General features: G+C 40.8%; 1 protein-coding gene across 10 annotated transcripts in view; it reads right to left on the reverse strand.

Annotated features, from left to right (window-relative positions):
* rbfox3a (RNA binding fox-1 homolog 3a) overlaps positions 1 to 26807 on the reverse strand; it is a 1467330-nt gene that overhangs the window by 683373 nt on the left and 757150 nt on the right. For 3 of the 10 annotated variants that reach the window (XM_078163427.1, XM_078163426.1, XM_078163428.1), the window contains exon 5: positions 25778 to 25864. The exons of the other annotated variants lie outside the window; for them this stretch is intronic. The gene's annotated coding sequence lies outside the window, so the exon portion shown is untranslated. The remainder of the gene's footprint in view (positions 1 to 25777; positions 25865 to 26807) is intronic. 10 annotated transcript variants of the gene reach the window in all.

Here is a 26807-nt window from a genome sequence, read left to right on the forward strand (position 1 = left end):
ACAGTTGCCTTAAGCGTTGGTATTTGAAGACCTGTGAGTGAGAAAGTTTTGGGTAGATAGTAATCCTCAGTGACATAACTACAGCCTTTTTACAGCTTTTCTTATTTTTTAAAGATGCATTTCATAGACCAGTCAGGGTGCCATTTTTTTGTATTTTCGCAAAATGTTTCCCAACATCCCAATTTGCCGTTCAGGTGAGTTGAGTCTGTGAGGGACCCCCTCTCACAGAATGTTTCCCATAATGCACTGCCATTACAAAGAGCAGCTGGTTTCAGGAATGTCAGCAACACAGGGGAGCATGGGGCCACTTGGACCACAAACATGTCAACACCCCGAAATGGAAAGCAGTACTTCTTATCTTTCTCTCTGCCATCACACCAGGCCAATAGAATAATGCAGGCAGAAGAGAAAAACACTGAACAAAACTGTTTTATGTGCTCCTTTAAACACTCACTCAGGACTTCATCCTCATCTGCTTCATGCTCTGCACTGTGTCCCCAGGCCTCTATGCTCCACATCTCAGCCATTTACTCTGTTTCGATTCCCAGCTTATGGCCAATTATTAGCACGGCTATAGATGCAAATTGCAGAGTAAGCGAAAAATACAGTACAAACACTCATTTAACATGCCATCACAGGCAGGGAGGGAGATGAGGGAGGAAGGAAGAAAGGGAACGGAGAAATGGAGCTTCCCCAAATAGGATGGAAATGATCCTGGTGGGGGCGGCACGGTGGTGTGGTGGTTAGCACTGTCACCTCACAGCAAGAGGGTTCCTGGTTCGATCCAGGAGGGAGCTGTGCAGAGTTTGCATGTTCTCCTTGTGTCAGCGTGGGTTTTCTCCGGGTTTTCTGGCTTCCTCCCACAATCCAAAGACATGCAGGTTGGGGATAGGTTAATTAGTGACTCTAAGTTGGCCGTAGGTGTGAATGTGAGTGCGAATGGTTGTCTGTCTCTATGTGTTAGCCCTGCGATAGTCTGGCGACCTGTCCATGGTGTACCCTGCCTCTCTCCCAATGTCAGCTGGGATAGGCTCCAGCCCCCCCCCCCCCCCCTGACCAAAATGGATGGATGGATGGATGATCCTGGTGGTGGTGTGCATGGAGCAGCTGTAGTACTCTACACAGGTGCAGGCTGGACAGAGGAGGAGATCATACCGAAATTGTGCAGCTAGCAGAATGCAAATGAAGGATACCCTCCTATGCATTATCAAGATTTTTTCTTTTCTGTCCTTGGTTGGTTACATGAAGTAAGGAGGCTTTAAATTATGAAATGGAAGGGTTGGCAGGGGTGTTGAAAGAGAGATGTGTCTCACTGTATCCTTTGTAACTTTGATAAGTTTTATGTATGAATAAGGATGGTCCATAGGAGATAAACTGTAGAAGTTAAAGGACAAGTTTGCTGTTTCTGGCCATTCATCTATCCACATTTGGGGTATAGTGTGACATAAAACATGTTCGTTATAGTGCTGTCTGTGTCTCTGGGGGCTGCTTCAAAATCTGCTGCTCTTCCACAAACTGGTGACGTCAGTGGCCCTTGGAAGAGCTATTTAGGGCCGACACAACATGCAATGCGAGGACCCTATTGAAACTGAAGGAATTATTATCATTCTCTGAAATGAATCACATTTTTGAGGAGCTTAAGGTGCTCAAAAACTCATGAAACTTCACATCAGACCTGGTGAAAATATACATCTGATATGAATATTATGATCATGTGTAAAACATTGTCAGTGTGTGATGTGGCCAATTATTAAATTCAGAAGTCTTCAGTTTTTTTATAGCAGTATCCAAGACCTGCATAGTAATAATAATAATAATAATAATAATAATAATAATAATAATAATAATTCGTTCTCAGCATGCTATAGATTCAGAATGAGCAGCAGTTAATAAGTGGAACCACTGTAAAAGCCCCCTTGGGACAAGACTGGGGACAGTCTGTGTCTCCTGAAGACATAGTTGAGGACTATTAATGCCAACTGTATTCCTTTTGAAAGAGCATCAGCACATGGAGAATCTCCAACACCAGACCATCTAATATTCTAACTTAATCACTCATGCAGTAAGTCAGCTACAGACTTTAAGGTTAATAGGTTCTGGCCCTGCTTTGCTGCGGTCCAGCCAAAAACATAGGCTTCAATGCAGTTACTTTATAAAAAGTGAGCAAAGCTTGACTAGAAATGATGTGGGGCTGGACTAATGCTAACAGTTTTGGAAAGCAGGCACTGGCTAAACCGAACTGGGCTACATGTAAATTTTGTATGAAGCCATTGTGTCTAACATGCATAATTCTAGGTTAAATATTCTTGTGAAACTAAATTGTAGCTATCTGCACATCATGAGCAGGAAGAGATTGTAGCAATCAGTTGAGCAATTGTAAGAATGTAGCTTAAATTACATTCGGGGCCAAACATTGCCTACATTTCACTTTTCCAAAGCACAGTAATGAAAACAAAAAAACAAACCAAAAAGCAAACAAACAAACAAACAAAAAAACAGCAAAAGGTAGATTTTATACATGAGTGAGAATAAAAGACACCCATGGTCAAGCTGTAATAATTACTGTTTTTAAGTGATGTTTAAATTGATGAGAGAAGACATGAAAAAGATGCAAGAGGAGCAGATGTAGAGTGTGGTTTGAGCCAGGCTGCTGCAGCTATTTATGGCCGGTCTTTACCTCCCCATGTAGGAGGCAGTGTGTTCTGCTGCGCTGCCCTCATATTAAAACCCCAGCCATTAAATAGCACTCGGCCAAAACATTAGCAGCCGCCCAGGAATTAATTGAATATAAGCTTGTTCAGTCCATGCTGTGATGTGGCATGGATCACACACACACACACACACACACACACACACACACACACACACACACACAGATGTAGCAGACTGTGACAAGTGACTCTTGAAAACGTGACAAAATTGTATGATGAAGTCCGACAGGGCAAGATACACAAGCATTAAGATATCAGACAGGTTGTGAACAAGTCAACACTTTATCCAGATTATCTCTTTCTTTAAAAGTTAATCAAACATGAATACACTTCAAATGTCTCTAATGTCTCTCACAGCTCCTACTATTACAGTAAATGTAGCAGTTCAAAGTTGAAGTGGGAAGTAAACTGATGGATGTTAACGGACAAGTTGGGGGATAATAATGGCTTTGCCTTTGTTTTGTCATTTAAAGAAGACTGGGAGTTTGTTTCCAACTCATCTGATTAGTGGCAGACTTCTTTGAGGTGAAGTTGCCACTTTCTCAGATGTCAGCAATGAACATACTGACTGTAATGTAATTATTACTGATTTAAAGGATGACCTGAGCAATGAATATGCCAAATCGCTGGTAATCCAAGGCCCTTACTGTGTTCCATGCTTTCACTGGCTGACGCACAGTATCTGCATTTGCAACAAGGGAAGAGAAGATAGCATGGGATACCTAAAATACTGATGACATGGCAACAGAGGTCTTCATGACTCAAAGGCACTGAAAAGCATTCCAAAGAAGGTCTTTTCAAATGAGGAGGGCTTCACAATCCTCCTCTACAATCTCACCGGAAGCCAACTCAACATCAATCAAGCTCATCTTGAGCTGTTCACGAAGAAAGAAAGAAGATTGGAGCAAATCCTTCCAACTAAGAATGCACTGGTGCAGCAGGAGGGTACTGTTATGCCCCGTTTTCACAAACACTTTTGGTATAGAACCTTTGGAACCAAAAGTACCCCTTCAGACATGGTACCTAGACCCTAGGTCCATTTAGCGATTCCACCACAAACAGTACTCTTTCATGAAGGCAGGATTGTTGTCACTCACTGTTCAGTCCATCTCTCGCTGTATTTCCTTTTCACCAGTGAAACAGATGGAAGTCTGCACCTCATTTATCGGTCACAGAACGAGGTTGCATGCTAACATTTTCCGAACAAAATAAAACAGGCTGCAGTGAGAGTCTCTAAATGGGGTATTTAAAAATAATGGGTTTGTACATTTCGTCCTTCGTAGGCAGAGGCATGGGTTTAGTGTTGCTGTAGTCCACAGGGACAACGTTACGCGATGCTTTTTTTTTTTTTTTTCCCCAAGTGAGGAGCACATATTAGCATATTAGCATATATGCAGTTCACATAATCTGGTTGAATACATGAAAAAATTTAAAATAAAAACTAACAGAATGGTCAAAGTTGTCATGTTGCAATTGAAAGTTTGTTGATGGATTCAAGTCGACAACTGCATCAAGTAACATTACAAGTAAACGTTCAACCTTAAAAGTTGCCAGCAGTCAACCAAGTGAATTAAGTTATCTTTTTCGCAGTCTACAGCTGCTGTGAGAGGCAGCAAAACATTTGATTTTGCAGTTATAGTTTACTAATGTATGTACAACTTGCCATGGTAAGACAGTGGTAACATAAGCTTAAAACGTGTCACATCTCAGCTCTGAGCAAGAGTGACCAATCAATGGACTGTAGTGTTTCTAGCTCCACTGTTTAGTACAAGATCTATGCGCTAGGTACCCCAAGGGAGGGGTGACCAAATATGGGGATGGGAAGGAAAGATTCCATTGGTTCCATCCACAACTTTTCACAGTGGAAAAAGAAACAATGCCTACTAAAATGAACTTTACCATAGTGGACTGCTTGGGGAGAACGGGGCTTTAGAGACGAGCACTGGCGGTGGCACCATATGTGCCATCTCCAACAGACTGGGGTTGGATGGACCCAAACAAATAGAGACCACCGTGGTCAGCGCTTCCACAGGCAAGCCAGTCCATCCTTGAACTCATGAGTTGTAGGTGCAAGAAAGGATGCTATGGCATGGCATGTTCTGTGTGGAGGACACTATGAAGTATACAGTGAAGAGGATCACCAACAACAACAAAACAATCAAACGTGTTTCGTAAATACATTTCTTTTAAGTAAATTTGTGTCTGACACATTATTTGGTCATATTGCTAAGGTCATATTGAATATTGTTCTCCTCTCTACAGTCAGTGTATTGTCAGGGTTAACAAACAAAAGAATTAAGTTATTAGAACGCTACACAACATAAATGAATCAGACATGATATTATACAGTCTAGCCTAGGTTCTTAGATACTGTGATTTCCTACTCACATCACCGAATGCACCATTAACTATTTGCCTGAAGGGTTTATGATCTATAAGGTGTCACTGTAATCATTGAACATTAACACCTATTTTGTGTTAATGTTCAACGATTACAGTGACACCTTATAGATGTCACTGTAATCATTGAACATTAACACCTATTTTGTGTTAGCATATTTGGTTCAGGAGATAGGATAAAAAAATACATTTCTGAAAATGTTCAGGGCCCCAAACTGCAGAAGTGTACCGAGTTTCATGCTTGAAAAGTGAGCATATCACCTGAAATTTGGCACATGCCACCTGGCCTAGAAAAAAAGGATTTAAATTTTATTAAACAAAATAATCTAGGATCACAAGGACCACTTCATAGGTTAACATAGCATTTAAATGCATCACTTCATCAGCGACTGGAGCCGGAGCAGTTGTCAAAATGTGACCCAAGTGCAGACTTTGGGTCACATGATGGTGGATGGCATGGCACCTGGGCCTGCCAAGCTGCAGACCACTGCAGACCACTGTTCAAGACCAACCACCAACATAAGTGGTTGTCATTAAGCAAGTTATTGCTGTGTTTCCAGCAGCTTTTTAAGCTCCAAATTTTTTCCTGACTGGGTTGACTTTTTCCTGACATTTTTCCTGACTGGGTTAACTTTTTCCTGACATTTTTCCTGACTGGGTTGTTGGTATAGTACAGTTTACAGGACAGAGGGCTGACCAGATTAAAACAGCCCAGTCCTCAGCTCAAAGATAGAGCTTCAAGCCAGATTTCAGGGATCCACTTGGCAGAAGTGTTCTTGAACAAGACTTTCCACCCCCCAACATCTAGAGCTGTGTGGCTCATCGTGGACTTTGACCTTCTTGTGGAGGGGTCAAGAAAAAGATGGCAACCACCAGAATAATATTATGTATTCCATAGCTGCATCAAGTACACACATGCACACAATGCACAATACATAACTACAGTTTCTCCCCCATACCTCAACTGTCTGTACAGCTGCTCTGGTTACTATTGTCTTGTTTGTTAGCTGCTGTAGATGGAGTGAGCAGAGTTCCACCCTGATTAACAATCAAAGCAGAGCTGCTTATTTTCACGCTTCTGTTTGATTCATGATCCACGGGCTGCGAGTCAGTGCAGGGTCACTAAGTCTTTTCATGAGTTATGAGACTATTTAGTGGGTACTAGAGAGCCATTAGCACTGGCTAATCACCACAGGTGTGTGTATGAGTCTGCCCTGTGGGTGAGGTTAATTGCAAGTAGGAAAGCCTTGGATTCTGGCAGGGGTCCCAATGAGCCTAGAGGAGGCGAGAGGAAGAAGTAGACAGGGGGTCAAAAGTCAGAGACCTGCTCAGGGCAGCTGAGTTATTACTGTAACTCATTTTCAGAATCAGAGCCAGGGGGAGAACTCATGCACACTCACGCAAAATATGGTATGTATAGAGCTCATTTTCTGTCTTTCTTTCTTTTTCTTTTTTTTATTGTAAATGATCTAAAATTATTTTTTTTAAAAAAGTATAAAAACAGATGAAAGTCATGAAGTAAGTAAAAATCAATAAACTAAAATATTTATAAATACCAACACAGATGGAACGGATTAGATAAAATGGTACATTAATGGTCATTATGTGACAGCTTCTGAGCAAGGTCTGCATTAATGCTGATGACAGCAAGCTTATTTAGATGTTCTTGTCCCATTGTTGAATGCAGGTATGTTTTCATGAGCTTAAGTTTTGAAAAAATTTTGTTCAGCAAAGACAATTGACTGCATTAAAAACTGTAATAATAACCTAAAAGCACAAGCGCACCGCAACTGGTTTGTGTTTGCTGAACAAGCGGCCAGCACAGCTCAAACCATGTTGTATCTGAGAGGGCCTTAACTGGGAGAGTTATTACAATACATGTGATTGATTGATGTGATTGATGATTGATTGGATGGGTCCCAACAAATCCAGACTTCACCCAGGAGCATGGTGTTCACTTCCCATATGAATATAGAGCCAAACCATGATGATTCTTTTCTAAACCTAACCACGTGCTTTTATTATGTAAACCTAACTACTGTACTTTTGTTGATGTCCTGGCGTTGGTTGCGGGAACATCGACAGCAGATGCAGGAGTAAACCTAGCACGTAATATGTAGACATGAAAGGCCATAGACAAAGTAACAATTTGTAATGACTAGGGATGAGAAAGCGTTCGAAAAGAGCAAGTAAATAGAACAATAACAGAATTTACAGTGAGGAAGTGAGGGTGTTGATTTTCCATCATGTGACTTGGGCGAAAGGTGAAAAAAACAAACACTGAGGCTGAAGAAGAAAGGTCATTTACACAAAAACGGCAACAGAAATGTTCAACTGGAGAGATGAGAAGATTCAGGGACTTAGCAGTGCATCAGCAGAATGACAGAAACATACCTGCCATTGTCATAACATGCTTGATTTACCACCTACAATGGTGCTGCTGACACTTTTCCTGCCATGAACTTAGAATAAGAACACTAAAAACCTTGTTAAAAACAAAACAACAAAAAATCTTCATTCTTCAACAAAGAGGTATAATAGCATCCAAAAACAATAACAGCCAACTTTGTACTTTGCCACATAAATCCAAAGTCCATTCATTTTAAGAGTAAAAAGATAATGTACTTCCTTTATCTTTATACCTTTTTGGATTTTCACATTTGTGAGAAAGGTGCCATACTGCTTGAGTTCAACAATAAATTGATGAAAGCAGGGTGTGGAGTCTGACTGTTTTTATTTGTGGATTTGCAATTTACAAGAAGCTGAATAATATAGGCAGTGTTACTACATCCCATGGAACACAAAATATAACATCATATCAACTGCATTAATCTGTATATTAGCACCTATTTTCCTCTTCATGCAGTTTGTGTATCTGTCCCAAATAAATTTGAATGATTACAGAGAAAAATACATATATAATTGCCATATAAAAATAATAAATCATTAAAAGAATAAGGAAATACATGTGGAAATATAAAGTGGAATAAACAAAAAAATGTAGAAATATATAGAAAAATAACAAAATCTAAAAGATAATTATATGATTTTCAGTTACTTGATACATATTTTTATTTAGAAATATTTAATATTTATTTCAATTTATATTTATTTTATTTTATTATGTTATTATTTTTTTTAATCTCGTTAAAATCCTAAACTGGTAATCGACTGGCTTTGGGCGGGCTTTCCTGCCCAGGCTGAATAGTCAGTTCCTGCACAAATGAATCCCGATAACAAGCAAAATAAGAAAAGCATATGTCTTTCAAAAGGACAGCTCATATGAAGGCAAAGATATGGTTTTAGTTGTTTAGTTTCATAAAAAAAAAAAAAAATCATCATTCTTTTTATTTTAGGACATCTTCTTATTTCTTGTTGCTCTATGAGCAGAGCATGCACACCAGATGGTTAAGCCCTGTTAACTTGGTTGGGGATAAAATAATTCAATCTTGCCACTCTTCTAGACTTTGGACCAATTTAATCAAATTCTGACAGTGAAATGAGTCATTTCATGGAGGCTGTGATGTTTAAAACAATTCAGCTACTGTTTCACAGCAGTAACACTAGCAACAGTGTAGGCTATGGCAGAGCCTTCAATGTCAGCACATGTTTTACTGTCTTAGTTGTGATGCCCCAGTAAGCCGAGTCCCAGATCATGCACACAGCGTGCACCACAAATTAAAGTCACACAGATAACCCCTTTTTGGCCAACATGGAACCCTTGCCGTTCTGGTTCCAGCACCTAATTTTGAACTGTTCAGAGCATTTCAACCAAAAATAAATTAGTGGGTGTGTCATATTCTGTAGGTTGGAAAGAGAGGATGGAGAAGGCAACAATAGAGAAGTCAAGTGACAAATATTTTGACAAAAAAAAGTGTGCAGTGGTGTCATTAATAGCTTGCTCATGCTTGTTTCTTTTTTTTTTTTTTTTGGGGGGGGGGGGGGGGGGCAAGTACTGTATCTGTCATAACAGAACAAAAGTTTGCACTATATCAGTGTAATCCACAATTTTGCTTCTACTTTAACTTCTTTAAATGCCCTTCATTGATAACACATCCTTGTTTACAATGGCTCGCGCAAAACAGGTAAAACACAGGCTGTTTGCAAGATTTGTCTTGGTATGTCAGATGGCTTGTACTCCACTACTACTCACAACATGATGTCATCAGACATCACCAACATCTATATACTCCAAAACATAATGCCTCCAGCTATGGCTATTGCTGGTGTGAATGCATAAAAATGCTGTTGTCACATTTTTCATGATGCCACTTTCTAACTATAACCATATATACTATACTTACACAACTACAACCATAATCATTAATCAGTGTTACTTTTTGATTGTGTTGAAAAACTACTGCTTGGAGAATAAGCCGCACTGCACTGGTTTTCATCTCTGAATTATCAAAAAGGGTAATACATTATATCTCACATTTCTGTGAGCATATTGTGTATTATAGAAAATGTATGATTTTGTGCAACAAAAGAAGCTGAAAGCAGCTTCAGATGGTGTGCAGCTGAACGCTTGACACAAAAAGGTTCAGTCAGACAAGATTCAGAAAGCAACCTGTACAATATTCACTTGACGTGCTTTGTTTGCTCTCCTCCTCCCTGAGGTATGCTACATCCTTTACCCTCTCTCTTTCTTTTGCTTTATAACCTCTTTCTTGGCTCTTGACCTGCTTTTGAGCTTGTGGTTAACACAGAGGAGTCAGTCTATAACACATACAGGGCACTTACCTCCACATTTTCAGATATCATCCCCTGGTACTCCACAGTGTGGAGCTTGGATTGAAGTACTTTCAGGGGTGAAAAAAAGTAATACTATGTCAAACTCGGTTTGACTGTTAAGTCTGTCTGTCTAAGTACTGTTACTTCAAAATGTTTACTCAAATTAAAGCACATGAATAAATGATAAACATTACATTTTCTTTTCTTTTTTTAAAAAAAAATTGGGGTTATATGATGATATACCTTTACTTTGCACTGAATGCAAATGTACACACTAATGGACCAACGTCACAGTACAGAAGTCCAAACCAACAATGCCTTCAATTCCTATAGATATCAACAGCCAGGTAAATTAAAGAGGATTAGACCGAAAGTGAGCATTAACTTCGGCAATAGCCTATTTTCTGTTGTTTTGTTTTATCCTGTCTGGGTCTGGTATCCTTCTGTTTGTATAATGAATTGTTTTGTGTTTGTTGTCTCCTCTATTTTCGTATTTTATTTATTTATCTGCTGTCTCCTCCATTTGTATTTTATTTGTTTATTTATTTATTTATTTATTAGGGACTACAGATGCAAATAGCAGCTTTGCTACAATATGGCATATTTACAGAGATGTATGATTGATGTTCATTAATGTACACTGTCCCTATCCAAATAAAGAGATTTATTATTACTGGTACTGAGGGCAAAACTAAAGCCTTGTTTCCATGAAAATCGTTTGTTATAAATCCGTGTACCCTTCGTTATTTCGTTCAATCTTGTTTTTCTGTTTTTCTGATTTAAAACCACAACAGAAAAACGGGAAAACGGAACACCAGAAATCACACATTTTGTAGTTGTTTTTTTGTTTTAAAATTAAAACAGAAGAACGTGAAAATGAAGTTTTTATTTTTATTTATATTTGGATAAATTTGGGCAATGCTGGGAGATCTGCAGAGGAACTTTTAAACTTTGCAGAGGAGTGCTCCATTCTCAAATACTTGTAGCCTAGTTATGGCCGCACTCCAGCCTTATTCAGACCTGATCTATGAACTTTTGAGAGTGGCAAGACACACGCAGAAATCAGTGGCATTTTGCAGCATGAAGGGGCCATGCAGTGTTCCATAATGAGCGTCAGGATATCCTGCATGGAGCACAACCTTCATCGGAGAAGTGTTGTTTCAGACACCGAATTGCAAAAGGCTGTGGTGTCTGCAATAAACAGGGTATGCATGTACACTGAACAAAAATATAAACGCAACACTTTTGTTTTTGCTCCCATTTTTCATGACCTGAAATCAAAGATCTAAAACATTTTCTATACACACAAAAGACCATTTCCCTCAAATATTGCTCACAAATCTGTCTAAATCTGTGTTAGTGAGCACTTCTCCTTTGCCGAGATAATCCATCCCACCTCACAGGTGTGGCATATCAAGATGCTGATTAGACAGCATGATTATTGCACGGGTGTGCCTTAGGCTGGCCACAATAAAAGGCCACTCTAAAATGTTCAGTTTTATCACACAGCACAATGCCACAGATGTCGCAAGTTTTGAGGGAGAGTGCAATTGGCATGCTGACTGCAGGAATGTCCACCAGAGCTGTTGCCCGTGAATTGAATGTTCATTTCTCTACCATAAGCCGTCTCCAAAGGTGTTTCAGACAATTTGGCAGTACATCCAACCGGCCTCACAACCGCAGACCACGTGTAACCACACCAGCCCAGGACCTCCACATCCAGCATGTTCATCTCCAAGATCGTCTGAGACCAGCCACCCGGACAGCTGCTGCAATAATTCGGTTTGCATAACCAAAGAATTTCTGCACAAACTGTCAGAAACCGTCTCAGGGAAGCTCATCTGCATGCTCGTCGTCCTCATCGGGGTCTCGACCTGACAGCAGTTCGTCATCGTAACCAACTTGAGTGGGCAAATGCTCACATTCGATGGCGTCTGGCACGTTGGTTTTCACTGTTCAGGGCAGATGGCAGACAGCGTGTGTGGCGTCGTGTGGATGAGCGGTTTGCTGATGTCAACGTTGTGGATCGAGTGGCCCATGGTGGCGGTGGGGTTATGGTATGGGCAGGCGTATGTTATGGACAAAGAACACAGGTGCATTTTATTGATGGCATTTTGAATGCACAGAGATACCGTGACGAGATCCTGAGGCCCATTGTTGTGCCATTCATCCATGACTATCACCTCATGTTGCAGCATGATAATGCACGGCCCCATGTTGCAAGGATCTGTACACAATTCTTGGAAGCTGAAAACATCCCAGTTCTTGCATGGCCAGCATGCTCATCAGACATGTCACCCATTGAGCATGTTTAGGATGCTCTGGATCAGCGTATACGACAGCGTGTTCCAGTTCCTGCCAATATCCAGCAACATCGCACAGCCATTGAAGAGAAGTGGACCAACATTCCACAGGCCTGATCAGGAGATGTGTTGCACTGCGTGAGGCAAATGGTGGTCACACCAGATACTGACTGGTTTTCTGACGCCCCCCAGACCCCCCCAATAAAGCAAAAAAAAGGCCAGAATGGCCTTTAATTGTGGCCAGCCTAAGGCACACCTGTGCAATATTCATGCTATCTAATCAGCATCTTGATATGCCACACCTGTGAGGTGGGATGGATTATCTTGGCAAAGGAGAAGTGCTCACTAACACACATTTAGATAGATTTGTGAACAATATTTGAGGGAAATGGTCTTTTGTGTGTATAGAAAGTGTTTTAGATCTTTGAGTTCAGGTCATGAAAAATGGGAGCAAAAACAAAAGTGTTGCGTTTATATTTTTGTTTAGTGTAAATCGACTTAATATACTTCTAACTGGAAAACACTTTTCTCTGAATAAATAAAACAAATCAATGCGTGCCTCCTCTGCCCTCTTTATGCACTGCAGCCCAAACTGCATGTCATTTTTCTTTAATTTAATTATCAGAGACGTGATGTGGGAGACGTATACATTATTTCAAATAGACTTTTGGTTTAATAAGACTTGTCGGTGAAGATTCTCAGTCATCCAGGTCATGGTAATCGTAAGTGCTATGTTGTAGGCAACTGGACTTGCTTTAATAAGACTTGCAGACGTAGGCCCCCATGGCTGTTTTTTTGTATGTATGCTAATTGCTGACAAGTGGAGGCATACTGTAAGGTTATGATTGATTGGCATTCATGAACATACACATGTGCCTACAATCAGATCCGCGTTTTTTGCAGCTTTCATGAATCCTGAGTAGGTTTTTAGTACCAAGGTTTTTTATGAGCAAATCTGTTCACAGATTTACTAACATTTCATGACGGAGACCTATTGAGTACATACTTAAAATTTCTTCTTTTTTAATGTATTTCATTGAACTAAAAAGACATTGTGGTAGGTTCCCAAGTGTTAGAATAAGGTAAAGAGATGACCTCTGAACCAGGAAGTGCTCTTAACTTCACCTCAGCACAAGGCAGGATGTCACTAACTGTGTATTTGATTTAACTCATTTTGCAAAATGTCTTTTACCACAACATTAACTGTAACCCATCAGAGCCATTGTGAAATACATAAACATTAATCACTGTTTAATGGGGAACATGAGTGATATAGATCACATTTAGAAGTTTTCTTCAGCTTATGGCCTTAAACACATTGCCTCATGGCATGCTGGGAAACTCCACCCATTTAGCCCCGACACGCCACAATATCTTAAGTGCACAATGATAGTGTTGTTTCTTGGCCTTAAACTAATTAGGTGAAAACGGCTTTAAAAATTTTAGTCAAATTAACTCAAAACATTGTTGACTTAACTTTAAAAGAAATTGGCTCACAAGGAATGAGTTTTTGTGTCAAGTGAACATAAAGTTTTCATGTCATTTTGACAATTTTGTCGGCATTTTGTAGACCTCACATTAAAATTTTGTGTGGAGGTTTACAGTGTACCTCCAGTTCCCAAAGATGAGTATTTATCACTATCTTTACACCACTGCAAACCGTAGTGACAGCAGGTGAGCAGTATATGTTCTGTTGCTCCCTTTCTCTCTCTCTCTCTCTCTCTTTTTTTTCCATTTTCTTTCCTTCTCTACGTTTCATTTTCATGGTCAGTGGACTCTGTATCTACCCACTGGGGGTAAAACCACTAAAGCCACTTTACAGGGACAGAAAAAACAATGTCAAGTCAAATCACACTGTAAAGCAGACTGAATATATACTGTGGCCTCTGTGGGAGAGTCACAGAGAGAAAACACACACACCTGTCCATTTCAATCTCCCTCTAACTACACACTATCTGACATTACTGTATTGTGAGGGAAGGCTGAGTATTTTATGATATATGCCCCTGAGGATCAAAAGCGCATTCTGAGTCTGCAAAGAGCCAAGCAGTTCACCTGAACATCTAATGAAACACACAAAAATACACACACAGCAAGAACAAACTTCTTATTGGGCTGTACCAGCCTGGCATTGCCAGTTCAATTCATTCTCGATTTCCAAGGGGTGTTAATAGCTGTAGATGATTCAACCTACAACCAATCAGAGCACCAAAAGGTAATGTAGTGCTGAGTAATGGACAAATGTAAATAGCATGAGCTATGATGGTGAAGCATCAATATGTCTGAATGAGTGTTGCAATTTTTGCCAGCAGAATTTGAAAATAACTCTTCAACAGAAAGTGCCATGAAAGCCATTTAGAAAAATCTCTGAATTCATCCTGCTGCCTCCTCATTTGTTTCATCTGCATTTGGGTCTTTCCCCTGTTGAATGCATTCCCAAATGTGACAGTATGATCTGAACATAATGGACCCAGCAGAAAAATTACTTGGCCACTGACTTTATGACTTTATGACTTATGACTGACTTATAACCTTTTGTGTCTCCAAAATGACTGAAGATTTACCTCTGGAAGTGAGGAAAGGGAGGTGGCCTTGATTTCTTCACAGGTATACTATACAGGATTGTCGGTTACTGTTTATAAACACACTAACCAGCCAAGAGCCTATTCCAGATTCACCAGAAGGGGGACCAGTCATTGTTTTGCAAGTCACAAGACTTTGCACTTAAGTCCCAAGTCAAGTCACAAATCCTAAATTTTGAGTTTCATGTCCTAAACAAGTCATATGCCGCTCTTCAACAAATATAATTCATTAAGTATTAAATAAGTATTTTCAAGTCACAAAGCTCATGTCCAAGTGAAGTCTCGAGTCATTGGGTTCCGTCCAAGTTGAGTTGCATGTTGTCTTTGATTTTGTCAAGCTGAGTCTAAAGTAATCTAATTTGTGACACAAATGAATGCTTCTGTGTGAGTCTAAACACTGATTTCAAGAAACTTCTGCATTCTTTCTTTAAAAGGGTGGAAATCAACCAGGTTTATTTGAGAGACGCATTTCAGTATTTAGGAGGGTTCATGTGATTCATAGGGTGCATTCAGATGCATGTACTGTTTGTAGGGTTTGACAGCACACTGCCAATTAACAATGTCAGGCCCCAACCAGACTGGCACCCGGGGAACTTTAATTCAAATTATTACAACTTGCTCAAATGACTTGTGTGTACACCTACTTTACCCTTATTACTAATAAGAAAATAACTGTATATGCACTGGTTCAAGGTCTGAGGACTATGACTTGATTTATCAAGCAAGTCCAAATTATGTTCAGTGATCTTATTTAACATTTCTGTCAGACGTGGTTAGCCTGAGTGACAAACCTCAGCAGCATAACAAGAAATAACACATGGCTTACATGATTAGTGTAATATCTGAACAGCTAGCTGCAGATTTTAATGACAAATAATTTTAAGTTTGCATAACTGGACCAAGAGATGCATTCCACCCTCTGCATCACATTTGAATCCCTTGTCTTCCTACTATATACAGTAGGAGTATACATATATATATATATATATATATATATATGTATATATATATATATATATATCTACATATATAATATACAGTTGTGTCTAGCTTTGGTGTAACTATTCAGCCCTCAGTCTGTGGATTTCTGTCTGTGTCCATTTTGGCTTTTTTGTGGCTTCAGAGAAGTGGTTATTCTTCTTTAATGTCTATGTATTTATTTGATCTAGTCCAGTGTCAGGCCATGGCATAGGCAGTAAACGCAAATGCTTAGGGCGCTGTCACCCATAGGAGGCACTACACATGGAGGAAGGAAAAAACTCAAAATGGTCTATTTCTTACAAATACTTTTACTACTATTATTTTTGAAATATTACATTAGGCCACAACCATGGCCGTAGCCAGCTATGAGGTCACTGAAGTCCGGACCTCTGTAAAAATTTCAAAGAAAAAAAAATAGAAGAAGCGAAACTATGGAAACTATGGCGGCCCAGTGTGTGTGTGTGTGTGTGTGTGTGTGTGTGTGTGTGCGCGTGCGTATCAGGGCCGAATTCCGCCGTGAGCGATACAGAGAGCAGAGGAGAATTGTAAATTGTGAGAATTGTGGGTTTCTAGAGTCATCTCTCAAAAGACCATTATTGTTATACTAAACCTACTAGTACAAAGTAGCCTGCTATAGAAAAGGAGATCACCTCACTGTATAGGATTATGTACAGCCTACTATAAAATAGCTACTAGCTACAGTGGTCCCAACTGATGTTAAATGCATATATTTTTTTAGTTAGATGATGTGAACATTTTCTGCAGCTGGGCCAAATCCCCTAGCCTGGCGTTGCCAGACCCATTCGCGTTGGACACGGAGTGTACATTTACTCTATTCCCGAGGGGCGGTATCAACGGCTGTCACTCAAAGTGCCCCTTCACGCAATTAGAAAGATGGAAAACCAATCAGAGTAAACAAAAAATGTCGTAAGCTAGCACAACACCACTATAAACAGACCAGCAAGCTGCAGCAGAGATGAGCTGTGATGATGTCTGTGAAAGAGTGTTGCCATCTTTGCGGATTTCCTCCTCACTGTGGACTCCGAGTAGCATGGCTGTGATTCATAGCTTGGTCGCGTCCCTGACCTGCTCCTCCATGAGAGCAACTAGCGGAGAAACAACAATAGCCACTGGGTTTTCACTGAGTCCCATCTTTTTCCCAATCAACGGAGGCAGTTGGTAAATTAAACTTTTACTAAACCCTGTAGCACACGGCAAACACATCCTTTTTTTCAATAAAAGCCTCAGTGCAGCCGTTTGTTCTGCTTTTAAAGAAAATCTACATTCCATTTCGTTCAACACATTTACCATCGCAGTTTCAAAATCAGTAGCCATGTTGGTTGTTTACGAAATGCATTCACTCCGCTCCTTTCTGATGACATGCCCGCCTCAAAGTAGCCTAATAAACGGTTGTGATTGGCCCAGTAAGCTTTAACCGATGCCAGAATGTGCCTTTATGATTGCATGGCCAGACTGATCTGCGGAGCCCAGGAGGTGAACTGGCACCTCTCCAGCCACCAGTCCACGCTCTGCATTTGGTCCGGACGGGGACTTGAACCGGCGACCCTCCAGTTCCAAACCCAAGACCCAAGACTGAGCTACTGCCGCTGATGTACATTGCGAAGCGTTCAAGCTCCATTTGGTAAAAATTGTAATGGGCAAAGGTAAATTATAACATTCTCATGATGTGTTCGATATAATCATGTAAAGTGTAGCTTTTGGTAAGAAAGTTGAATAAATCCAGCTATTTGAAGGAGAAATTTGTTGTTTTCAAGGCATTATGAAATGGATATTGGAAAGGGAATTATGATGCATCATATACAGTAAAAAGGCTTAGTTCAGCTTCCAGCTAAGAGTTAACATCCACTGCTTGCATTATGCTGTTGATTTCAAAAGTCAAAGTCAAAACCAATAATTTCTTGTGCATATATGTGGTTTGAAAAGCTGTTATCTGCATGGTGATCAAGAAAGGTAGCAAGACATTAACCACAGCAATGAGAATGAATGGCAGTGCATACTAGTCAATTCATAGTAAATTAGCCACTCTTAACATGTCTACCATATGGATGATGTAAGGTTAGAAAAATTAAAGTTAAGTGGATTTTGAGACTCAGTCATGAGTTGAATCAGTTGATAAGAGGGTTCGTTTTGGCAGGTAACCTGTCTTCCATCTCCAAATGGCTAAAAACTGTGCACTGACTTTGCCTTCTAAGCCATTTGAGCTTTTGCCTCTTCTCCCTGGTCCCCTGCAGTCTCTTGCAACGTGACTGACTGACTGACTGGCTGACAAAAAAAAGTGCTGATTGTAGGTTATCATCTCCAGTGAGGGTGATTAGTGGAGGTGCAGAGCAGCCCAGGAGCTAGGCTTGTCAGGGACCCTCTGAGGAGGATCAAGGGGGGCTACAGAGCTGCAACACAAGCCCCACGATATCCATCCACCCCCAGGCACAAAGCAGATCAACCTCCCATCACCCCTCCATCTACTCAAAAAGTACCATGGAGAGAAGGTACAGTAGACAGTGGCAACAGAGTGAGAAAGGTTGTTTTCAGTTGGGATTGAATGAAACAACAGTTAGTGGCATTTTTTAAAGCCAAATCCATAATAGAAAATTTACAACGAAGCGGCTCATTCACCAAAGTGCTATAGGCTGATTCATTTTGCAAAATAGCAAGTCCCTTGTAGTTTCTTCAAAAGATCTATACAATCAGCACAGTTTAAAAATGGGCAGCCAGAATTAGTGTCACTAATTCAGTATCTGACCACGTCTCCTCCTCTGTTACTGAGATATGGTGTTGCATTATGGCCAGAAAAATGTTTTCGCAGAAAATTATGATCTTTTCACTTTTTGGATATAAATGCCATTTTATCATTTCATTCTTTAAGAAATTTGTGTGAAAAATTAAAGATATAAATTCTTGTGTTATGACCAGATGTGTGTTTTGTGAGGTCACAGTGGCCTTGACCTTTGACCACCAAATTCTAATCAGTTTAACCCATTTATCAGAATGGGGCAGACGTGAGGTCAGAGCGGTCTTTCACAACCAAAATCGAATCAGTTCATTCCTTTGTCCAATTTGATGTTTGTGCAAAATTTAAATAAATTCCCTCCAAGTGTTTCTGAGCCATTACATTCACAAGAATGGGACGGGCACAAGGCGGTGGCCTTGACCTTTGAGCAGTAAAATCTAAGCAGTTCATCCTTGAGTCCAAGTGGGCTTTTGTGCCAAATTTCAGGAAAGTCCCTCTAAGCATTCTTGAGATATCGCATTCGATTAGAATCACCATGACAGGTTGTTTCATTTAGACAATTTTTTTAAAACCATAACTAATTTCTACACACTAACAAACTGTCATTTCTTCAGCAGTTCTTGACAGGTTTAAGGGGTGATTTATGAGCACACACTTACTGATCATAAAAGCTCAATATCTTTCTTTTAATGCTCTCAAAAACTTTGACACCACAAATAACTGAGACAACTAGTATTTGTACCCAGGTTCATTGTAAACTGACTTATCCATCTCACTGTTAAGTAGCAGAAATATAAACTCTGCAACATGTTAGTCTCGAGGTTTAAACTCATGTCCTCTCACAGAGTTGGTGATTAAAATGAAACCTTAATTTCTGTCAGAGAAAACTGACCTGAGCTCAGGTTTACTTACAGCACAACTACACTTACAGATAATTGTGCCTCCTACCTGTCAAACAGGATCAAACAGCACCTGTCAAATAGCATCAAACTATAATCCTTCTCCAATCCAGACTGAGTGGAGTCCTGCAGGGATCAGCTGTAAAGTCCAGTGGCCGGCAGCTGCATGCCCTTCACTGGCTAACAAGTGGAGCTAACTGCTGATAGCTACCGCTGCAACTAACAAACTCCACAAATTCATTCAGCAGCTCCACCATCCAAAGTCAGACACACAAGGCTGAATATTTACTGCTGAAGAACAGCTCACAACTCACACCAACAGCTGACACTGCTTGGGTGCGTGTGTTTTTGCTCACTATCCTGGTGCAGACTATTTACTGGAGTTTACAGCCCAGCGTTTATGCTGCATTTGACAATAATTACAAGCAGGGCTATTCTCGGCTTTGAGTGTCCACCACTAACATCGTTACCTACCTACCTCGTCAACCAAGATGAAACATAGATTTTATCATAGTTTTTATTATCCAGATCTCTTTTTAGCCCGTCATTGTCTCGTTTTCATCATAATTTTCATCAGCGAAACTAACACTGGACGGGTTACTTCAAAACACCTGAGTTTGGTGCTTAAAAAGCTGCTGGAAACACAGCCATGACTCACACTGGCAGGTGTCTCACCCAGGTGACATACCACATACCATCCTATCCACCTCCAGATGATAAAAAAATAACCCTAGAAATAACCCTTCTCACACTCACATTAGAACCTCTTTAAAATAAGGTAGTATATGCCCAGACCTATGTAACTGGTCTCCTGGCAGGAAGTAAGTGTACCCAGTGGACCCTTGTATGAATAATGGCTTGATTAATTTGATGATAATCACAGTAATTGTACTTTACATTGTATATTAGACTAACAAACATTACGTTTCCTTTAGAAGCATCAGCAAACTAGTGATAATGATGATGATAACAGTTTTTTATCCAGTGAGGGAGGAGAAATTGATGAGTCATTTGATAAGAAACTGAACATGGGGAAACTGGGGTAAGAGAAGCAAAGACCTGCTGTTGAAATGAGAGGCAGGATTTTGCTATGCTGAGATTGACAGTGTCCTTTCAAACAACAGAGAGAGTCATAAAAGCAGCTTGCCTGCCTCTAAAAGCATGAGTGTCGTTAAATCAATAATTCATTTACTTTAATGAGATAAGTACTCGCAAGACTAATTGCACACCGCCCCATTTAGCCAAGCCAGTCAGGGCCTTAATGCAAAAGATCTCATTGCTATTGTAGCTGCAGGACAGAAAGAGAATGAAAAGGGAGACGGATGAGTGGAGATAGAGGGATTAAAGAAGTAACAAAAAAAAGTGGAAAGAGGGGAAGAAAAATCAAGAAACAGGAAAACAAAAGGACGAGAAGGAGGGGAAGAATGGAATGCAAAAGGCAGCGGTTTACAGCAGCAGATTTTGAAAAGTTTACAATTCTCCTCCTCTGTTTACTAGGGGTGTTGAAATTAATCATTTCTACGATGCATCGCGATGCGGATATGGACGATTGTGCATCGATGCACTGACTGAGCATAATCGATTATAGCATCCTCACGTTGCTGCTTGATTTTCCGGTCGCGACTGGTTAATAAAGTTGTCGATTTCAAAATAACGTCGTCATAGTAACATCGCATTGAATTGTGGGAGAACAACATCAGTGCAATATGGCGGAGGCAGACGAAACTCATCGAGAGCCAGTAATAAAAAACGCACCTAGTATTTTGAAAGCGGACATCTGGGCACATTTCGGATTTTATGAAATTACCGGGAAGCACGAACTGGACAAGACGCACGCTGTGTGTAAAGTTTGTCACACAAAAATTAAATATCTTGGAAATACAACTAACTTGAGGAATCACGTTAGCCGTTTTCACTCCGAGAAGCTAACGCCTGCCACCGTGAAGGAAAGACCGGATCCAGCTCAGCCAAGAATTGATGAAAAACTGTCAATTTTGCCGCCGAATGCTGAGAAAGCTAAAAGAATCACCCAGTCTGTGGTGGCTTTCATAGCTAAGGATCTACGGCCTTATTCGGTTGTGGAAAACTCCGGGTTTCGCCACCTGTTGAAGACGCTGGAGCCACGGTATAAGCTTCCTTCACGTAGCCACTTCACAGACAAAGTCATACCTGCACTCTACAATGAAACTAAAGGCCAGGTAATGGCGTCAATGAGCCAAGCTAGTCGAGTAGCCATAACATGTGATTCCTGGACGTCTGTTGCGACCGAGTCTTATTTAACAGTAACGGTGCATTACGTTAACGAGGACTGGCAGATTTTGTCGCACGTGCTGCAAACGAGAGCCGTGTACGAGTCTCACACAGGTGCTCATCTGGCCGAGCTGCTGTCTCATGTTGTGGAAGAATGGCAGCTGTCAGAGAAAGATGTAGTGCTGGTGACAGACAACGCGTCTAATATGATTGTTGCAGCTCAAGTCGGAAAATTCCCTCATGTGAAATGCTTTGCCCATACGCTGAATCTCGCGTCCCAGAGGGCGCTTCAGGTGTCCACGCTCTCCAGGCTTCTGGGCAGAGTGCAACGGATAACAACATTCTTCCACCGCAGCACTATAGCGAACCACACTTTGAAAGTGAAACAGAAATGTCTGGGCCTGAAAAATCATAAGCTGCTAACTGATGTTGCCACAAGGTGGAACAGTGCATACGACATGGTCGAGAGGTTCTTGGAGCAACAACCTGCAATCTGTGCCACCTTGCTGTCTCCAGAGGTGAGGAGAGGACAGTCAGACCTCTGCACTCTCAATGAAACAGATGTGTCAAATGCAGAGGACGCTGTGAGTGCATTAAAGCCAATGAAGGATGCAACCACACTGATGTCAGAAGAGAGCAACCCAACAGTGTCTCTCATTGCTCCAATACATGCACAGCTTCTCCAGAACATGACAGACACCATCGGAGACTCACCCATGATCCACGAGATCAAAAATGCCATCAAGACAGATCTCCTGAAGAGGTACAACAGTGAGGCAGAGAAGAAGATCCTTCATACAGCCTCTGCCCTGGATCCCCGTTTTAAGGGACTGCCCTTTCTAACAGAGGAGGAGAGACTGGAGATCTACAGAGGAGTGACCGAGGAGGCTGCATCTTTGGAGGTAATTTTACCAGGTTTCATGTAAAATTTATTAAAACAAACTTAAAATGCTCATAATAGTATTAATAGTAGTTACAAAGAGTGAAAGTTTTTATAAGACAGAAAAAAAATATCCTAATAAATGTGAGCTTGACAGAATAAGTGCTAACTGTTAGTTTAATGCAATTTTCTTTTTTGTGTTCTTTTGTTCAAACCAAGAATGAGAGGACACTCAGGAGGACAGAAGTGGATGAAGCGCCTGGGGGAATGGGGACTCTGGAAGAAGAGAGACCCACAGAGGACAGCGCCTCTGCTCCCAAAAGAAAGGCCCCATCATCACTGCTTGTGAGTTTGCTGGGACAGTCCTTCACTGACACTGAAGGTACAGTAGAACCAAAGACCCCCTATGCCAGGGCTGAAGAGGAAATGGAGAGATACTGTAAAGCCCCAGCTCTCCCTCTAACTGAGGATCCTTTAAACTGGTGGCGTGTCCAGGAGGTCACATTTCCCCTCCTCTCTCAGCTGTCAAAGCGGTACTTGTGTATCCCAGGCACAAGCGTGTCTGCAGAGCGAGTTTTCTCCACTGCAGGAGATGTTGTCACTGCAAAGAGAAGTGCTCTCAAGCCAGAACATGTGGATCAACTGGTGTTCTTACAGAAGAACCTACAAATTCCCAAATGCTGATCAGTGAGCCATGTTTGTGATATTTGGCACATTCAGGAAGTGCCCTGTGTCCAGTGCTGCTATTTGAAAACCTTTTTGTAGATTACAGCACTAGAATGCTTTGTTTTTGAGGATTGACCATTTCCACACAATGGGTAGGCTAGGCCTATACTCTTTATTTCAGTTTACAATTGGATTTAATATTAGGAGCTTCTGTTAACATTTTTGATATCATAAAACAATACACTACACTGTATAAACTAGTAGTTCATTGCTACCTGTGGTTTGTTGTGTTCAGACACATTGTGATGTTTGCCACATTCAGGAAGTACCCTGTTTTACAGTAGAAGACAGATTTATGTGTGGTTTAGGGAGGATGACCATTTTCACACAAAGATTATAGGTAGTTGGCTACTAGGCCTCTACAATTTATTTTGGTTTAAAGCCTAATTTGCTGTTCATACATTGACATTTATGTTATTTGTGTTTATGTTATTTATGTTTTTGAAGAAGAAGTACACTGTGCTTTATTGATGCTATTTTAGTATTTACTGTTAGAAATACTGCTGTTGCTTGCTTTGTTCAGACTCAAGTCATATTTCTGATGCTTGCCACATTCAAGACATTCAGTGTCCTTTTTTGAGTATAGGACAGTTGCTAAAGGTTGCAGCTGGCCTGCAGAAGTATTTGTTTTATTTAATTTAATTCATTTATTTTGGTTTATTAAGACATCGATGTTACTTACCGGTAATCCTGAAGCACTTTCTAATAAAGAAGGGAGTTCATATTTATCTGACTGCTTGTATTAATTGATTAAAAAAGTAACCATGCTCAGTAATATAGGAAATTAAGAATGCAGTGCATCGTGATGCATCGTGATGCATCGTGGAATCAAATCGAATCGAATCGTTAACAGGATAATCGTAATCGAATCGAATCGGGAGACCAGTGAAGATGCACAGCCCTACTGTTTACTCAGGACTGTCTGTTTCTTTACCATAATTTCCAGTGAGACATTGCTACTCATCTTTTCTGCAAGTTATTTCACTATCAAAGCAATTGAAATGATAAATTTAGAGACTGTTACAACAGAATCCTTGCCTTGTTTTTTCTTTGTTTGTTTTTCTTTTTGAGAAAGAGTGAGAGAAAGATACAGAAAGAAAGCAACATACAACATGAATACATTTGTACCAGGACATAATGTGTTATTGTGATTGGAATTTAACCTGCTATGGCAGAGGGGACAAAACTTCTGCTTAGAAAAGTAAAAAATGTGTTCCTGGGTTGTCCACTGTCTGATGTCAGTGATGTGTCTGACTCTGAAATCATTGAATACCGGTGCTTGGTCAGTGACTTCTGCTGTCAGACACGAATGAAAAAGTCAACCTTTTTATGTCGGCATAATATGCGGCCAGTCACTGTTATTGTGCAATGATGCCAGGCGATGTCAGGGGAAACGCAGCGGGACAAGTGTGTAGGTTAGGGGGCAAAAGTCTGAGTAAGGCAGGTGGGAGGGCTGGTGGATGGGTCCAACAACCACCAACTTTCACCCATGTGTGTTTGTTGTTGAAGGAAAAAAATGTCAATTCATGGTGTCATACTGATGTAGTGCATTTATAAGTGTATTTTGAAAACACACAGAATGTGCATGTAACAGACTTAAGTTGACACAGCGTCCCAGAATGCCAACAGCCAACACACCCAGGGTACCTTGCACGTCATATCTCGACATGGAAAGTCCATGACCAAAAGTTGATATGTGACAAGGTCGGAGTGAGAATGTGTTGGACATTGTGCTATAGAGCCAATACTGAGCCCCTTCTAATGCCTCCTTTGCAGCTTTTCACAGCACCAAACAGCAGTGGGATCATGCCGCTCCAGTGTGTGATTTTAGACAGCATGCCAGCATTGCAGACACAAAAAAGGTGTGACGAGCATGGCACAAACACAATGGCCTCCAGTGTGACCTATAATATGTGCGTAGGCTGTGCTTTATAAACAATAACGATGGCATTAACATGACAATAACAATTGTTTACCATCCCTGTTATATGGTGGCTGATCTTGTCCTCTGCTTGGAGGATCAGGAGCTCCTGAATTTCAAAGTTTTCCCAGTTTGCAGGCATTTTTCTGTTCTTCTTCTTTAAGTTAGCTGCTAACTTGCATCAGCGGCTGTAATAGGGGCTATTGCTGATCACAGACCAGGTCATTAAGAAGTACAAGTACTGCAGTGTTGTCAGAGTACTTAAAGTATGTATTTATGGGAAACGGGTTGGTGTGTAAGCAGGGGCTGGGGACACAGCCTACTGGGGCCCAAATAATGGTGATGATAGTTGGAGAAGTTTTTGTGCCAACCCTCACAACCTGTGGTCTGTTACTGAGGACATTGCGTTTCCAGTGGATGGAGGAAAGATGTTGAGGAAGCTGGGCTTTTTTTATCAACTGATGGATAGTGTTAAATTTAGAACTGAACTCGATGAAGAGGACAAAGTTGGCCAGCGAGGAGTTGGTCCACATCTCGGCCTTGTAGGCAAACTGGTGGTCCAGCTGTAGACTGACAACTGGAATGATGGTGTTCAGATGGTGTTTTTCAGGCATTGTATGATCAGTGATAAGTACACTCACCAATACTGATGAAGTTCTAAGGAGCAGGATTTCTTTGACACCAGTATGATTGTGGATGTTCCCCAGAGGGTAAGAATTGTTGAGATCCTGTAAGATAAGTAAAGGAGTGATTTTAGAACAGAACAGAGTTCCATAGCACAGACCTCCTGCACTCTTGTTGGGATGCCATGGGATCCTGGGGCCTTGCCTGGTTTGTAGCAGCTCAGTACTTACTAAACATCCTCCGGCTGGAGAGGTAAAGATGTGGTGGTTCTGTGATGAGTAGAGCTTTCAGCAGCTCTTTCCACTCAGTTGCAGAGTTAAGGGTGTCAAAAAAGGCATTGGAAATGTTCAGGTCATTGGCCAACACATGGAAATGTGCAATTTGCATACAGTCTCTTTCAAATAAATGCACTACGTCGGAACAACACCGCACATTGATGTTTTTTTCCAACAATAAACGTATATGGTTATGTTTGGCCAAACGCATGCGTGGTTTGATTTATGCAACCAAAGCACGTGGTTTGGTATAGGAAAAAAAGAACAGGGTTTGGCTTTACAATCTTACGAGAAGCGAACACTGGCCTCCTGGTTGCAAGTCGGTGGTTGTTGGACCCATCCACCACCCCTCCCATGCGCCCTACTTGGGTTTCAGACCCCTTAATTTACGTTGTTGTCCTGCTGTGTTTCCTCCTAATGCCACCAGGTGCCATTAAACAATAATGACGCCTGGCTGCGTATCATGCCGATGTGAAAAGACGTCTTCTTTCGTTGGTGTCTGATGCCGGAAGTCACTGACCGAGTATCACTATTCAACAACTTTAGAGTGAGACCAGGTTGCTTTGGCAAAAGTGACCGGTTAGTTATTGTGAAGAGGGTGGGTCTTGCACCACAATGAATGAGGATCTTAATTTTTGAAAAGCTTGACTGAGGTTCATGTTGTTAAATATCTGTTGAAGTTCATCTCTGTTTCTTAGTTTACAGTCATTGCAACTGATAAGAAAAGTCTCAAAGTTAATTTGTATTAACCACTGATGGCAGCAAACACAAA

This window comes from Epinephelus lanceolatus, chromosome 21 (genome assembly GCF_041903045.1).
Source record: "Epinephelus lanceolatus isolate andai-2023 chromosome 21, ASM4190304v1, whole genome shotgun sequence".
NCBI classification, from domain to species: Eukaryota; Metazoa; Chordata; class Actinopteri; order Perciformes; family Serranidae; genus Epinephelus; species Epinephelus lanceolatus.